Genomic DNA, 12,867 nt, shown 5'->3' on the forward strand with positions numbered 1-12,867 from the left:
GGGTCAATGGCCATCCACTATGTAGAAGAGGGCAGAGCCATAGAAACTGCAGAGTAAAAGAACAGTCAGGCACTTTAGGTCATTCTCACACACCTCCTACTTCTGGGACTCAAAGTAGATGTTTATGATGAGATTTTCATTTAAGCCATTTTTTATTTGATTAAGATAAAATATCTTAATTTATTCCCATACACCATGTAATTCCTGGGTCTTTTAAGCCCAGGACAGTTGTTAAAGAAAGCTACCCCAATCTTTATTAGTATTACACATATGTCTAAGTTTTACTAGTCAGTTCTCATGACCATCTTTTAAATGAGGAAGATGCTATGGTTAAGATGCTATCCTTCTGAGATCAATAGACAGGCTATCTTTTGGGATATATGTAGGCTTAATTAACATGACAAATGCTAAGCATGCTTGTTTCCTAGTGAATTGTTTTCTTAGTGGCCCCACAGCAGGCAAGTTACATGTTTGCCAGTAAGTCAATAGCTGTTGAGAGAATAATGATTCACAGAAATAGTGCATTAGGAATCATGACATTGATTTGTGGAATAGAGTAACAAAAGAAAAATGTGCTTATGGTGCTTATGACAGCAATACATTGCTTTCTTATTTGTTCATCCTTAGTTAAAATTATATATATACATATATATTTACATATATATACATATACACATACACACATACATATACATATATATATGTTATGGTGTATGTTTATAATGTACTTGGTTTTACATATTTCAGAAAGAGTAAAAACCAAGCTATATAAAAAATACTAAAATATTCTTTATTATTCTCACAATCATAAATGAGATGACATAATAAGAATATTATTTAGCTTAATTTTAGATTTATGTATAATATATGCATACATCAAATTATATTAGTTAAGACCAAGAAAAATAAAAACAGAAGTTCAAATCAGCAGCCTTACCTAATAGTATATCTATTCTGCCTTAAGAATTGTGAATACCACTCATCAAGTTAGATACCCTATGGTTTCTTGATTTATAGGCCTTTCCAGGTACACACATCCTTACAGATTCAGTGACCCAATGCTTTCCTTACTCTGGAACAGAAATCAAAACCAGGATTGACATTGATCTCTTTCTCCAATTTTCTTATTGTATTTTATATCTTTTGCTAATTCCAAGAACCAGTGTTTCTTAGGGTTTTACGGCTGTGAACAGACACCACAGCCAAGGCAACTATTATAAGGACAACATGTAATTGAGGCTGCCTTATAGGTTCAGAGGTTCAGTCCATTATCATCCAGGCAGGAGCATGGTAGCATCCAGGTAGGCATGGTGCAGGACAAGCTGAGAATTCTACATCTTCATCTGAAGGCTTGCTAGGAGGAGACTGGCTTCCAGGCAGCTAGGAAGAGGTTATTAAAGCCCTTGTCCACAGTCATACACCTACTCTACACCTCCAAATAGTGCCATCCCTGGGCCAAGCATACACAAACTGTAACACAGTGTTTCCCAAATGGCCTGCCATGACCCCGAAATATCAGTGTCTGGGGATAACTTACTAAGCCCCACTTCAAGCTAACCTCAGCAGCTAGGAATAGACCACCACTCATGTAAGAACTTGTAATTTCTGTGATCCTACAGAAAAGCATTGACATTGAAACTGTAGGCTTGAATGCATTCTGTGAATTCCAATTAAAAAGCACCCTTCCAATGTTTTCCTAGTTTCATGTGGAATGAAATCATCTGGATTTTATAGGTTGATTTCAGTCAAATTGACAAAGAGGCAAAAGTCTGAGAGACATATTGAGTTTTCTTGTAGGCAGCCACCCATGAAGTTAAAATCCAGGGGAAATCAAATTTCTTTAGTTCAGTCATTTGCCTCCAGTAATGACTTGCTTTCGCACTGGCCATAACGTCTTCTCTGCCATTACGAAGATGCAAACATTTTTGTGTATCAGATTATTTTCACTTCAACACAGCTTTCCCTGCTTTGCTACCAAACCATCCAGTAGTCTGAGGTGTTGTCAGTTCACATGAAGGGACAATTTGCAGCCTTGACTGAGTAGGTGAAGTGTCCCATCATGACTGGTTACACTCAAGTCGTGAGTGTTTACCTTCAGTTCAGGGATGACCTGCGTTTTTCCGGTAAAGTGTGCCTCTCAGTCTAGAGATCTTAGCTTTCTGGTGGCAGGTTCAGATGGATAAAAGAAAGCAGAATGAATATTTTCAGCTGTTTTGAATTCATGGATAGTGCTGGGGTAGGAGGGAGGATATGTGCCCTGTCCTCCATTGAGGTCATTGAACTGATAGGGCTCTGGTGCCTTGTGTGAGATCTATTTGAAAAGCAAATAGGCATCCTTTAGAAAATAAACCAAATAATTTCTGACCAGGTTTCCCAAAGACTTGAGCCTTTTGCTTTTCAGACAATTCTGTTATGAATTAGAACTTGTAACAATAGACAAATATACAAGAGTTTTGTCTTCATACAAAGCTATAAATAAAACAGTAATACCTTCTAATTCTGCCTTTCCAGACACTACTGGATACTTTTACCACCCCTTTGGGTAAATAATATCCTGACACTGGTAATCAATTCCTTTAACTTTGCTTTAATAATTGTTCTAACTTATGCATGCCCAAGGAACATGTTTTACATGATGATTGTGAACACTGTATAAATAGTTCTATGTGGATGGGTAGTCTAAATCTTGGTACTACTCACTTAATATTAAAATTATAAATTCCAACAGTATTTCTGTATCTGGGACTGATTGGTAATTGTGTTTTGTTTTATACCATTTCATACTTTCTTAACTTCACAGTGAACTTATCCATTTTCTGTCAAAGTACTTTTAAAAAAACTTTTAGAAAATGCTGCTTTGAATATATTTTATTCATGGTTATGTGTATATATAAATATATATTCACACTCTGTATTCAATCTTGTATTCAATCATGGTGCATTTTGATTAATGGATATCTAATATATTCCTATTTGTAAGTCATAGTACATTGTCATTTATGAAACAATTTTCTGATGTAAGGTCCAAAAATATTTATTCTTTTGTGTTTTACCTTAAGAGCCTTAGTTACCTCTAAATCTTAACGATTGAGGATCAATCTAATTATTTCAAGAACTGATTTTTCATCATAACACGTCATAAGTTTACTTAAGAATACTGTCAACTCTTCCAGCATAAGTTATTGAGAAGCTTTGCTTCTACAATTTTCTGTGTCCTCATTTGAATGAAGCAGTTTCCATCCTTGCTTAGTTCTGGTCCATTACAATTTTCTTGTGTTTTCAAATCACACTATGACAGCGTAATAAAAAACTGTTACAGTAGGTCTTAAATATGTAATGATGTCAGAACAAATTTATCTACTGAACTTTGTTTTTCTGAAATATCTTAGAGATATTTAGTTCTTTAAAATGTCATCTCTAATTTAAAGTCAACTTACTGACACAAAGATACTATTGTATTTAATTATGTGTCATTTTAAAAGATCATTCCATTTCTTGAGTTTTCTCCAATGTTTCTTAATCAAGTTATTCTTGACTGAGGATATTAATATCCATGTTTAGGGATTCCCCCATATAGTTGTATAAATGCAAATTGTCAAACATTTAATTGGCTTTTTGGTGGTATATAAATTTACATTTATTTTTTATTTTCTTTTTTTTCTTCAGTTTTTTATTTATTTATTTAATACTTAATAATAATTCTTTGGTTTCCGGGCAAACATCCCCCTCCCCCCTCCCCTTCCTTATGGGTGTTCCCCTCCCAACCCTCCCCCCATTGCCGCCCTCCCCCCAACAGTCTAGTTCACTGGGGATTCAGTCTTAGCAGGACCCTGGGCTTCCCCTTCCACTGGTGCTCTTACTAGGATATTCATTGCTACCTATGAGGTCAGAGTCCAGGGTCAGTCCATGTATAGTCTTTAGGTAGTGGCTTAGTCCCTGAAAGCTCTGGTTGCTTGGCATTGTTGTACATATGGGGTCTCGAGCCCCTTCAAGCTCTTCCAGTTCTTTCTCTGATTCCTTCAACGGGGGTCCTATTCTCAGTTCAGTGGTTTGCTGCTGGCATTCGCCTCTGTATTTGCTGTATTCTGGCTGTGTCTCTCAGGAGCGATCTACATCCGGCTCCTGTCGGTCTGCACTTCTTTGCTTCATCCATCTTGTCTAATTGGGTGGCTGTATATGTATGGGCCACATGTGGGGCAGGCTCTGAATGGGAGTTCCTTCAGTCTCTGTTTTAATCTTTGCCTCTCTCTTCCCTGCCAAGGGTATTCTTGTTCCCCTTTTAGAGAAGGAGTGAAGCATTCACATTTTGATCATCCGTCTTGAGTTTCATTTGTTCTAGGCATCTAGGGTAATTCAAGCATTTGGGCTAATAGCCACTTATCAGTGAGTGCATACCATGTATGTTACATTTATTTTAATATAGCGATTTGGACACTGAATCTGAAGAGTTGATATGTACATTATCTGAAATAAATAATATTTTTTACTTATAAAGCTGAAAAATTTATCTTTGGTTCTAATTTTCATGCATATATATATGTGTGTGTGTTTATGTATTCATGCATATATATATATATATATATATATATATATATATATATATATTCTTAATCCTTTAATTGAGACTGAAAAGACTGTTGACAGGAGAGATTTTGTCTTCCTAGCATGAAAATAAAATTAAATGTTTTCAGCATCTGATCATTAAATAGCATTTTAGTTTAATACTTTTTGTGGATACTATTAATTAATGACATTCTTCTGTATTCTTAGATAGCAATTTTAAAAATCAAGGTTAAGTGTCAAATTTTGTCAAATGCTTTCTCTGAATATATTAAGAATAAATTTCCCTTAAATCTGTCAATTAATAAAAAGGACTATTTTTAGTGCTAATAAAACTTTATTTCAATAATAAATATAATGGGTCTGTGAAATAGCATTGGGTTTTGTACATTACTATAGTCTTAGAATTGTTTGCCAGCAGTTTGTTTACAACCTCATACCTTGTTGGTTGGTTGTTTTTCAATTGTTAACCTACTTTGCTTTAATCAATTTGATCAACTTCAGACACTTATGACCAATGATTCTCAGGCTTTCATTTTAATTTCTCATCCCAAGCTTCAGTTTTAAAATGGTATGAATATATATAGATATAGATTTTATATAGATGATGTAAATAGATATAGATGGTATAGATAGATATAGATTGGATATAGATGATATAGATGGACATATAGAGATAGAGATAGATGCTATAGTTTATAGGTATAGATACAGTTATAGGTATATATATATATATATATATATATATATATAGAGAGAGAGAGAGAGAGAGAGAGAGAGAGAGGTTACAGATATATAAATAGATATAGAGCACAATTTAAGGCACATATTTTGAATCCCTGATGCTGAATTTATAGCTACAATCCACATACATACTAAAAAATTAGCAATGAATGAAAGTACGCATACCTGGTATCTGTCCATTTCCTCTAGAATTTCCAGTTTTGTTGAATATAGGCTTTTGTAGTAGGAGCTGATGATTTTTTTAAAATTCTTATGATTCTGTTGATATGTCTTCCTTTTCATTTCTGATTTTGTTAATCTGGACAGACTCTTTGTGACCTCTGGTTAGTCTGGCGAAGGGTTTATTGATCTTGTTGATTTTCTCAAAGATCCAGCTCCTGCTTTTGTTGATTCTTTGTTATAGTCCTTTTCATTTCTACTTGGTTGATTTCAGCTCTGAGTTTGATTATTTCCTGCCTTCTACTCATCTTGAGTTTATTTATTTCATTTTGTTCTAGAGCTTTAAGGTGTGCAGTCAAGCTGCTGACATATGCTCTCAGCTGTTTCTTTCTGCAGGAACTCAGAGCTATGAGTTTTCCTTTTAGTACCGCTTTCATTGTGTCCCACAAGTTTGGGAATTTTGTATCTCCATTTTCATTAAATTCTAAGAAGTTTTAAATTTCTTTCTTTATTTATTCCTTGACCAAATTGTCATTGAGTAGAACATTGTTCAACTTTCATGTATATGTGGGCTTTCTGTCATTATTTTGTTATTGAAGACCAGTCTTAGTGCGTGGTGATCTGATAGGATACATGGGATTATTTCTATCTTCCTGTGTCTGTTGAGACCTGTTTTGTGACTGATTATATGGTCAATTTTGGAGAAGGTTCAATAAGCTGCTAAGAAGAAGGTATATCCTTTTGTTTTAGGATGGAATGTTCTATAAATATCTGTTAAATCCATTTGGTTCATAACTTCTGTTAGTTTCTCTACATCTCTGTTTAATTTCTGTTTCCATGATCTGTCCATTGATGAGAGTTGAGGTGTTAAAATCTCCTATTTTTGTGTGAGGTGCAATGTGTGCTTTGAACTTTAGTAAGGTTTCTTTTATGAATGTAGGTGACCTTGCATTTGGAGCATAGATATTTCGGGTTGAGACTTCATCTTGGTGGATTTTTCATTTGGTGAATATGAAGTGTCCTTCCTTATCTTTTAAAATGACTTTTGGTTGAAAGTCAATTTTATTTGATATTAGAATGGCAACTCCATTCTTGTTTCTTCGGACCATGGGAAAATGGTTTTCCAGCCATTTACTCTGAGGTAGTGTCTGTCTTTGTCTCTGAGGTGTCTTTCTTGCATGCAGCAAAAAGATGGGTCCTCTTTACATATCCATTCTGTTAGTCTATGTCTTTTTATTGGGGAATTGAGTCCGTTGATGTTGAGAGATATTAACAAATAGTGATTGTCACTTCTTATTATTTTCATTGTTTAAGGTGGAATTACGTTGATTTGTCTCTCTTTTGGTTTCACTGCAAGGAAATTATATTCTTGCTTTCTGTACGGTGTAGTCTCTCTCCTCATGTTGGAATTTTCCATCTATTATCCTTCATAGGGTTGGATTTGTAGAAGGATATTGTGTAAATTTGGTTTTGTCATGGAATATCTTGGTTTCTCCATCTATGTTAATTGAAAGTTTTGCTGAATACAGTAAGTTGGGCTGGCATTTGTGTTCTCTTAGGGTCTCTACAACATCTGTCCAGGATCCTCTGGCTTTCATAGTCTCTGGTGAGAAGTATGGTGTAATTATAGGTCTGCCTTTTTATGTCACTTGACCTTTATCCCTTACTGCTTTTAATATTCTTTCTTTGTTTTGTGTATTTGGTGTTTTATGTATTATGTGATGGGAGGAATTTCTCTTCTGGTCCAATCTATTTGGAGTTCTGTAGACTTTTTGTATGTTTATGGGCATCTCTTTCTTTAGGTTAGGGAAGTTTTCTTCTATAATTTGTTGAATATATTTACTGACCCTTTAAGTTGGGAGTCTTTACTTTCTTCTATACTTATTATCCTTAGGTTTGATCTTCTCATTGTGTCCTGGATTTCCTAAACCATCTAATCAACCCCAGAACTTTTAAAGAAGTAGAAGCAGTTATTAAAATTCCCCCAATGAAAAAGATCTCAGGTCCAGATGTGTTCAGTGCAGAATTCTATCAGACCTTCATAGAAGACCTCATACCAATACTGTCCAAACTATTCCACAAAATAAAAAGAGATGGAGCACTACCAAATTCCTTCTATGAAGGCTCAATTACTCTTATACTACACAAAGACCCAAAAAGAAAGAGAACTTCAGACCAATTTCCCTTATGAATATCGACCCAAAAATACTCAATAAAATTCTTGCAAATCAATTCCAAGAACACATCAAAACATTCATCCATCATCATCAAGCAGGCTTCAACCCAGGGATGCAGGGATGGTTTAATGTGTGAAAATCCATCAATGTATTCCACTATACAAACAGACTCAAAGATAAGAACCACATGATTATTGCATTAGATGCATAAAAAGCACTTGAGAAAATTCAGTACCCTTTCATGATAAAAGTCCTGGAAAGAACAGGAATTCAAGGCCCTTATCTAAACATAGCAAAAGCAATATATAGCAAACCAGTAGCTAGCATCAAACTAAATGGAGAGAAACGTGAAGCAATCCCACTAAAATCAGGGACTAGACAAGACTACCCACTCTCTCCCTAATTATTCAATATAGTACTCGAAGTCCTAGCCAGAGCAATCAGACAGCGAAAGGTGGTCAAAGGGATACAAATTGGAAGGGAAGAAATCAAAATATAACTATTTGCAGATGATGTGATAGTGTACTTAAGTGATCCCAAAAGTTCCACCAGAGAACTACTTAAGCTGATAAACAACTTCAGCAAAGTGTCGAGGTATAAAATTAACTCAAACAAATCAGTAGCCTTCCACTACTCAAAGGATAACAGGCTGAGAAAGAAATTAAGGAAATGACACCTTTCACAATAGTCCCAAATAATATAAAATATCTTGGTGTGACTTTAACCAAGAAAGTGAAAGATCTGTATGACAAGAACTTCAAGTCTCTGAAGAAAGAAATTGAAGAAGATCTCAGAAGATGGAAAGATCTTCCATGCTCATAGATTGGCAGGATTAATATAGTAAAGATGGCCATTTGCCAAAAGCAATCTACAGATTCAAAGCAATCCCCATCAAAATACCTACTTAATTCTTTATAGAGATAGAAAGAGCAATTTGCAAATTCATTTGGAATAACAAAAAACCCAGGATAGCAAAAACTATACTCAACAATAAAAGAACTTCTTGGGGAATCACCATCCCTGGCTTCAAGCAGTACTACAGAGCAATAGTCATAAAACCTGTATGGTATTGGTACAGAGACAGGTAGATAGATTAGTGGAACAGAATTGAAGACCCAGAAATGAACCCAAACATTAGTCGAAGACCTACAGTCACTTGATCTTTGACAAAGGAACTGAAACCATCCAATGGAAGAAAGATAGCATTTTCAATAAATGGTGCTGGTTCAACTGGAGGTCAGCATGTAGAAGAATGCAAATCGATCCATTCTTATCACCATCTACAAAGCTTAAGTCCAAGTGGATCAAGGACCTCCACATCAAACCAAATATATTCAAACTAATAGAAGAAAAAGTGGGGAAGAGTCTCAAACACTTGGGCACTGGGAAAATTTTCCTTTACAAAACACCAATGGCTTATGCTCTAAGATCAAGAATTGACATATGGGACCTCATAAAACTGCAAAGTTTTTGTAAAGCAAGAGACACCGTCATTGGGACAAAACCAACCAACAGATTGGGAAAAGATCTTTACCAATCCTATATCTGATAGAGGGCTAATATCCAAAATATACAAAGAACTTAAGAAGTTAGACTCCAGAGAGCCAAATACCCCTATTAAAAATGGGGTACAGAGCTAAACAAAACATTCTCAGCTAAGGATTATTGAATGGCCAAAAAACACCTAAAGAAATGTTCAACATCCTTAATCATCAGGGAAATGCAAATCAAAACAACCCTGAGATTCCACCTCACACCAATCAGAATGCCGAAGATCAAAAGTTCAGGTGACAGTAGATGCTGGCGAGGATGTGGAGAAAGAGGAACACTCCCCCACTGTTGGTGGGTTTGCAAACTGGTACAACCACTCTGGAAATCAGTCTGGATATTCCTCAGAAAATTAGACATTCCACTACCTGAAGACTCAGCTGTACCTCTCTTGGGCATATACCCAAAAGATGCTCCAACATACAGGAAAGATACATGCTCTACTCTGTTCATAGCAGCCTGATTTATAATAGTCAGAAGCTGGAAAGAACTCAGATGCCCTTCAGCAGAGGAATGGATTTAAAAAAAAGTGGTATGTCTACACAATGGAGTGCTACTCAGCTATCAAAAAGCAATGCCTTCATGAAATTCATAGGCAAATGGAATGAATTAGAAAATATCATCCTGAGTGAGGTAACTCAATCACAGGAAAACACACTTGGTGTGCACTCATAATAAGTGGATATTAGCCAAAAAGCTCAAATTATCCAAGATGCAATCCACAGACCACAGGAAGCTCAAAAAGGATGACCAAAATGCAGATGCTCCCACTCCCTCTTAAAAGAGGGAAAACATCCATATGATGGGATATAGAAGCAAAGTTTAGAGCAGTTACTCAAGGAATAGCCATTCAGCACCTGTCCCACATGTGGCCCATATATATACAGCCACCAAAACTAGATAAGATTGCTGAAGCTAGAAAATGCATGCTGAAAGGGACCAGATATAGATCTCTCCTGAGAGACACATCCAGAGCCCCTAATGTTTCTTTCTGTATCTACATCTCTCTTCCTCTCTTTCATCTACATTCTCACAATCCTCTAGCAAAAATTTAACTATACTCCTGCACTACAGATTAATTTGAATGCCTAGTATTTATATAGGTTCAGTTATACACTAGACACTGTATTAGGAGCCACTTACTTACCATAGTACCTTTTCTTCTTTTAACAGTTATGTCTAGATATTAGCCCTGTATCTATATAGGATTGGTAAAGAATGTTTCCCAATCTGTTGGTTGGGATTTGTCCTAATGAGAGTGTCCTTTAAGTTACAAAAGTTTTGCAGTTTTATGAGGTCCCATTTGTCAATTCTTGATCTTAGAGCATAAGCCATTCATGTTTTGTTAAGAAAATTTTCCCAAGTGCCCATGTAATTGAGACTCTTCCCCACTTTCTCTATTAGTTTGAGTGTATCTGGTTTGATGCGGAATTCCTTGATACACTTGGACTTAAGCTTTGTACAGGGTGATAAGAGTGGATCGATTTGTATTCTTCTACATGCTGACCTCCAGTTCAACCAGCACCATTTGTTGAAAATGTTATGTCTTTTCCATTGGATGGTTTTAGCTCCTTTGTCAAAGATCAAGTGACCATAGGTGTGTGGGTTCATTTTGGGGTCTTCAATTCTATTCCACTGATCTACCTGCCTGTCTCTGTACCAATACCATACAGGTTTACTATTGCTTTGTAATACAGATCAAGGACAGGGATGGTGACCTTCCCCTGAAGGTCTTTTATTGTTGAAGATAGTTTTCACTATCCTGGGTTTTTTGCTATCCAAAATATACAAACAAATCAAGAACTTAGACTCCAGAGCCAAATGACCTGATAAAAAATGGGGTACAGAGCTAAACAAAGAATTCACAGTTGAGGAATATCTAATGGCTGAGAAGCATCTAAAGAAATGCTCAACATCATCAGGGAAATGCAAATCAAAACATCCCTGAGATTCCACCTCACACCAGTCAGAATGGCTAAGATCAAAAACTCAGGTGACAACAGATGCTGGTGAGGATGTGGCGTAAGAGGAACACTCCACCATTGTTGGTGGGATTACAAACTGGTACAACCTTTCTGGAAATCAGTCAGAAGGTTCCTCGGAAAATTGGACATTGTACTACCTGAGGATCCAGCCATACCTCTCCTAGGCATATACCCAATAGATGTTCCAACATACAACAAAGACACATGCTTCACTATGTTCATAGCAGCCTTATTTATGTTCATAACAGTTTTATTTATAATATCCAGAAGTTGGAAAGAACCCAGATGCCCTTCAACAGAGGAATGGATACAAAAAAATGTGGTACATCTACACAATGGAGTACTACTTCTTAGCTATTCAAACAATGACTTCATGAAATTCATAGGCAAACAGATTGAACTAGATAATATCAACCTGAGTGAGGTAACCCATTCACAGAAAAACACACATGGTATGCACTCACTGATAAGTGGATATTAGCCCAAAAGCTCGAATTACCCAAGATACAATCCACAGACCATATGAAGCTCAAGAAGAAGGATGACAAAAGTGTTGATGCTTCACTCCTTCTTAAAAGGGGGACCAAAAATATTCATGAGAGGGGATACAGAGACAATGTTTGGAGCAAAGACTGAAAGAACAGCCATTCAGAGCCTGCCTCATGTTGGTGTATACCACATGTATTCACCAAAATTAGATAAGATTGATGAAGCTAAGAAATGCATGCTTACAGCAGCCTGATATACCTGTGTCCTGACAGGCATAGCCAGAGCATGTCAAATACAAAGGCAAATGCTAGCAGCAAACCATTCAACTAATAATGGGATCCCCATTGGAGGAATTAGAGAAAGGGTTGAAAAAGCTGAAGGGGCTTTCAACCCCATAAGGACAACAATGCCAACCATCCTGAGTTCTTAGGAACTAAACCACCACCCAAAGACTATACATGGGCAGACCCATGGCTCCAGCTGCATATGTAGCACAGGATTACCTTGTTGGGCACCAATGGAAGGAGAAGCCCTTGGTCCTGCCATGGCTAGAACCCAGTATAGGATGTCGAGAGGGTGGAGGGGGTGGGAAGAGGGTTGGTTGGAGAGGGGAACACCCTTGTAAAAGAAGGGGAGAGGATGGGATAGGAGGCTTATGTCCAGGGAACTGGGAAAGGGAATAACCTTGAAATATAAATAAAAAATATCCAAAAAGAGAGTTATGTCTGAATGATTTGATAGCTCATAAATTTTATTGTCAGGAAATATTTTCTTGTTTTAATAAAACAATTTCATTTTATTTAATTATTAATGGAGTTACCTATGTTGAACATTACATATTAAACGGCTCTGAACAGTAGATATGTATTTATGAATACATATTTTTATTTTTTAAAATAGATATCTAAAGGACAAAATAAGGGCAAATATAGATGTTATTTCTTTCTTTAATTTGTTTGAATTTCTTGCCAGTAATGGGCTCCTCTTTTGAACATAAACAAAATTTTTGGTTTGGTTTGTTTTTATCTCATGTCCTTACATAGGCATCCAGCAGAGGCCTGGCTCAGATTAGATTTGAGTCAAAACCTGGACTAATGTCTTCCTAACTCAGAAATTTATACTAGAAGTAATCTTCCCAGTACAAATAAAAACCTCTCAGGCTTTGTCTCCCTTTTTAAGTTTCAGTTAATTCTAGATATAGTCAA

This window comes from Rattus norvegicus, chromosome 11 (genome assembly GCF_036323735.1).
Source record: "Rattus norvegicus strain BN/NHsdMcwi chromosome 11, GRCr8, whole genome shotgun sequence".
NCBI lineage: Eukaryota > Metazoa > Chordata > Mammalia > Rodentia > Muridae > Rattus > Rattus norvegicus.